Raw genomic sequence first — 6,056 nt, forward strand, 5'->3', positions numbered from 1 at the left:
TGATCATAAACGAGTTTCCATCGCGTGTGTGTGTGTGTGAGTGTATAATAATCTGTTCTCTCTGCTTCTTTCCTCATACGGACGTCTTCTGTCCTCGTGTTTTGAACTTTGCCTTATTATATTAGCAGATATGCATATTTTGATGTGGACTAAATCTCTTTAGTTCTCTCTCTATACTCTAGTTAGTGTTTATTAATGAAGATTTCGATGGTCGAATGATGTTTATTAACACTTAGGATAGGTTTAATCACTGGATAAGGAAACTGTATATAGTTTTTTTATCGATTACTCGTAACTTCCACCAGATTTAATCCTGGATTGAGCTGCAGAAACGCACAAATCATGTCTCACTGCTGTCTGAATGCTTTACTTCGCCCAGAAAATGACTTTCTACATAGAGTGAACTTTATTAGTTTGAGGTTCATTAAAATGTTTTTATTATCATGAGTCAAGCATTTTCCCGGCCAATTTTTTTTTTTTATTGTTATTGAAACATAACTCATGTTTTTCTTGTGTTAGTGTTTGATTATATGCAAAATATGGTTAATTTCTTCATTTTTCAGACATGTTGTTTGTGACATGTTCATGGTGGACGTCCTCAGAGCCGCTGTGGTGTTTGACACCAGAAACACACAATCTGTGCTTTACCACTGGAGTGAAAGCAGGAACAGCACTTGATCATGAGAGAAACACTCTCTCTCTCCTTCATCTCCATGTCATGCCGTTGTTGTGTAACATTTGTGTCATATTCGATCTTCGTGTGATCTGTAGTTTGTGTGGATGTGTGGATTTATTACACATGTAGCAGAGATGATTGAATCGTGTACATATCTATGATGATCAGAGATTTGCATCTGTGTTTGATGGAAATAAATGTATTTGTTGCAAATTTATCAGTTTTTAAGTGTCTTTTGTTTTGGAAACTAAGAGTAAAACCATTAAAAAACATTTTCCTTACTTGAAATAAAACAAAACTGAACTGAAATAAATTCAAAATTTACTGTTATTATTCATCCACCCTGTTATTACTCGTCCACCCTGTTATTACTCGTCCACCCTGTTATTACTCGTCCACCCTGTTATTACTCGTCCACCCTGTTATTACTCGTCCACCCTGTTATTACTCATCCACCCTGTTATTATCCATCCACCCTGTTATTACTCATCCACCCTGTTATTATTCGTCCACCCTGTTATTACTCGTCCACCCTGTTATTACTCATCCACCCTGTTATTACTCGTCCACCCTGTTATTATCCATCCACCCTGTTATTACTCGTCCACCCTGTTATTACTCATCCACCCTGTTATTACTCGTCCACCCTGTTATTATTCGTCCACCCTGTTATTACTCGTCCACCCTGTTATTACTCATCCACCCTGTTATTACTCATCCACCCTGTTATTATCCATCCACCCTGTTATTACTCATCCACCCTGTTATTATTCGTCCACCCTGTTATTACTCGTCCACCCTGTTATTACTCATCCACCCTGTTATTACTCATCCACCCTGTTATTACTCGTCCACCCTGTTATTATTCGTCCACCCTGTTATTACTCGTCCACCCTGTTATTACTCGTCCACCCTGTTATTATTCGTCCACCCTGTTATTACTCATCCACCCTGTTATTACTCATCCACCCTGTTATTACTCGTCCACCCTGTTATTATTCGTCCACCCTGTTATTACTCATCCACCCTGTTATTACTCGTCCACCCTGTTATTATTCGTCCACCCTGTTATTACTCATCCACCCTGTTATTACTCATCCACCCTGTTATTACTCGTCCACCCTGTTATTATTCGTCCACCCTGTTATTATTCGTCCACCCTGTTATTACTCATCCACCCTGTTATTACTCGTCCACCCTGTTATTACTCATCCACCCTGTTATTACTCGTCCACCCTGTTATTACTCATCCACCCTGTTATTACTCATCCACCCTGTTATTACTCGTCCACCCTGTTATTACTCGTCCACCCTGTTATTACTCGTCCACCCTGTTATTACTCGTCCACCCTGTTATTATTCGTCCACCCTGTTATTACTCATCCACCCTGTTATTACTCATCCACCCTGTTATTATTCGTCCACCCTGTTATTACTCATCCACCCTGTTATTACTCATCCACCCTGTTATTATTCGTCCACCCTGTTATTACTCGTCCACCCTGTTATTACTCGTCCACCCTGTTATTACTCATCCACCCTGTTATTACTCATCCACCCTGTTCGTCCACCCTGTTATTACTCATCCACCCTGTTATTACTCATCCACCCTGTTATTACTCGTCCACCCTGTTATTATTCGTCCACCCTGTTATTACTCATCCACCCTGTTATTACTCGTCCACCCTGTTATTATTCGTCCACCCTGTTATTATTCGTCCACCCTGTTATTACTCGTCCACCCTGTTATTATTCGTCCACCCTGTTATTACTCATCCACCCTGTTATTACTCGTCCACCCTGTTATTACTCGTCCACCCTGTTATTATTCGTCCACCCTGTTATTACTCATCCACCCTGTTATTACTCGTCCACCCTGTTATTACTCATCCACCCTGTTATTATTCGTCCACCCTGTTATTACTCATCCACCCTGTTATTACTCGTCCACCCTGTTATTATCCATCCACCCTGTTATTACTCATCCACCCTGTTATTACTCATCCACCCTGTTATTACTCGTCCACCCTGTTATTACTCGTCCACCCTGTTATTACTCGTCCACCCTGTTATTACTCGTCCACCCTGTTATTACTCGTCCACCCTGTTATTACTCGTCCACCCTGTTATTACTCGTCCACCCTGTTATTACTCATCCACCCTGTTATTACTCATCCACCCTGTTATTATTCCTCCACCCTGTTATTATCCATCCACCCTGTTATTACTCATCCACCCTGTTATTACTCGTCCACCCTGTTATTACTCGTCCACCCTGTTATTACTCGTCCACCCTGTTATTACTCGTCCACCCTGTTATTACTCGTCCACCCTGTTATTACTCGTCCACCCTGTTATTACTCATCCACCCTGTTATTACTCATCCACCCTGTTATTACTCGTCCACCCTGTTATTACTCGTCCACCCTGTTATTACTCGTATTACTCGTATTACTCATCCACCCTGTTATTACTCATCCACCCTGTTATTACTCATCCACCCTGTTATTACTCGTCCACCCTGTTATTACTCGTATTACTCGTATTACTCATCCACCCTGTTATTACTCATCCACCCTGTTATTACTCATCCACCCTGTTATTACTCATCCACCCTGTTATTACTCGTCCACCCTGTTATTACTCGTATTACTCATCCACCCTGTTATTACTCATCCACCCTGTTATTACTCATCCACCCTGTTATTATCCATCCACCCTGTTATTACTCATCCACCCTGTTATTACTCATCCACCCTGTTATTATCCATCCACCCTGTTATTACTCATCCACCCTGTTATTATCCATCCACCCTGTTATTACTCATCCACCCTGTTATTATCCATCCACCCTGTTATTACTCATCCACCCTGTTATTACTCATTCATCCACCCTGTTATTACTCGTCCACCCTGTTATTACTCGTCCACCCTGTTATTACTCGTCCACCCTGTTATTACTCGTCCACCCTGTTATTACTCGTATTATCGTATTACTCATCCACCCTGTTATTACTCATCCACCCTGTTATTACTCATCCACCCTGTTATTACCCATCCACCCTGTTATTATCCATCCACCCTGTTATTACTCATCCACCCTGTTATTATCCATCCACCCTGTTATTATTCATCCACCCTGTTATTACTCATCCACCCTGTTATTACTCATCCACCCTGTTATTACTCATTCATCCATCCTGTTATTATTCATCCACCCTGTTATTACTCGTCCACCCTGTTATTATCCATCCACCCTGTTATTATCCATCCACCCTGTTATTATCCATCCACCCTGTTATTATCCATCCACCCTGTTATTACTCATCCACCCTGTTATTACTCATCCACCCTGTTATTACTCATCCACCCTGTTATTACTCATTCATCCATCCTGTTATTATTCATCCACCCTGTTATTACTCATCCACCCAGTTACTATTTATCCAGCCCAAACTGTCTGCAGGGTGCTAGAGCTCACAGGGCCTGAGTTACACACTTTCAAATCTGAATTTATAACCCAAAAAACAACAGCTTAGACAACATATACTCACATGTGTATCACTTTTAGCAGTGGTTTATGAAAATTCAAAGGGGTTCCTTTAAAATGACACCAAAATTATGTATTTAGAGACACTGTGTGTGTGTATGGGAAGCTTTTCAGCCAAATCCAGGCAGAAATCCCCAAAATAGTCCCAGAGGTTAGTATAGTTCACTTACACAAGAGTTCTAGTAACTAAAAAAGAACTGTACTTGAAGTATGTGATAATTTACTTTGGATTTACTCTTGACTTACTATAGCTACCATTGTTGTGTTTGATGCTGAATGCTGAGGTCTGTGTGATTCAAGCATGATCCACTGCAAGATATTGTCACAAATATAGAGGGATTATATCAACACAATTAACTTTCCCAATGTGTTTATGACACACTCCAAAAAATTAAGCCTTTAAAGATTTAATTAATAACAAATTAATTAATAGTAAAATTTCGTCCATTTAAACCAAATTATTATTCAATTAAAATATGTAAGGATTTTTTTTTAGAAGATTCGAAATGAAAATAGACTAATTCAATTTGTTTGACTAGTTTTAAGATGTTAGGTCACCTTTTAAAAGCAACCTATTAATTACTTCCCTTTCTTCCCTGATTTATTGTTATTTGCTGCATCAATAGGAAGAATTAAAGAAAATAGAAATTAAGTTCCGAGAGCCCAACCAAAGGGAATACTGATCACCATAATGGTGACCATAATGACACAAAAAAATCCATTTCAATCAGTTTATGAAATCAGCTGTGATGTTCTCTCAAATGTTTCAGTTGTGTTGATAATTCCACTTTCGGATGACTTCGGGAAATGAGTGACTGTAACTAGAGAAAGATCACGAGGAAATGAGTAGAAAAGCCCTTTTTTGCTTGACAAAATGGCACTAAAACCAATCAATTAATCTTAACTTGGGTTTTCTGAGTAAACAAAGCATAGCATGTGAGTACAGATTACTAGATTTTTACAACTAGGTTAAAACATTAAGTAAAGTTAACTAAAAAACTAGTGATAAACTCGCAATCATGGTAAATCTGATTGATGCATGCAACAGAAAGATTTTAATTTGCTGTTTTTATTCATCCTGGCATTTCAAAAACCCTGTTTTAAAGAATGGTTGTAATGTTTACCATTAATAAATGTACTTTTAAGGACATTGACGTCCTGAAGCAAAGCCGAAAGGACTTTCTTTAGGCATAAAACTTGTTGCACTGCATCAAGTCCAGTTTGAGTTTGAAGGTGAATCTTCCCCGTCTGTTCTCCGTGCTCGTGTTTGGATGGATTTATGTGGCGAATATGCCCTTTTCCAGCTCTGTTTTCAGCATGAAACTCGATGGCAGCTGTCAGCGTTTACTTTGACTGGCGTCTGTCTCTCCACATCATGCGAGTATGAACAATCTCTTAATGTCACACCTTATCTCTCGGCTCTTATCCTCCTCACAAGTAATGAAAAGCCAAATGTCACCCGATAAGACGGGAACACAAACGCCTGTTACCCCAGCAGCCCTGACGGAAAGAAGGAACAGATTGAGAGAAAGATGTTTGACAGAAATCACACCATCATAAGACACTTACCAGAGGAAAGCTGAGAGTCTCGTGCATTTGATGAAGAAGTGCTTGGTGATAAAATGCGAATAAAAAAAACTATTAAACATTTAGGTAATGTTGTGTTTTGGGTTTAGCTTGTTTATTGATTCGCTTAAATCAATCAGAAGTTTGTGGTGTTTTTTTTAATGTTTCTGAAAGAGTTTCTTCTGCTCATCAAAGCTGCGTTTATTTGCTCATAAACTCAGTAAAACATTCCTCCAGTGTAGATCATCAGTTCTCTATGTGAAT

General features: G+C 39.4%; 1 protein-coding gene across 2 annotated transcripts in view; it reads left to right on the forward strand.

Annotated features, from left to right (window-relative positions):
• The window catches only part of fech (ferrochelatase), a 29,645-nt gene extending 28,752 nt beyond the window's left edge, over nt 1–893 (forward strand). Inside the window, exon 12 of one of the 2 annotated variants that reach the window (XM_079834191.1) lies at nt 1–893. This exon is cut by the window's left edge and continues 399 nt beyond it. The gene's annotated coding sequence lies outside the window, so the exon portion shown is untranslated. The other variant, XM_079834192.1, reaches the window with a different exon arrangement.
• Nucleotides 894–6,056: the final 5,163 nt, after the last annotated feature.

This window comes from Gobio gobio, assembly GCF_949357685.1.
Source record: "Gobio gobio genome assembly, chromosome: 14".
NCBI classification, from domain to species: domain Eukaryota; kingdom Metazoa; phylum Chordata; class Actinopteri; order Cypriniformes; family Gobionidae; genus Gobio; species Gobio gobio.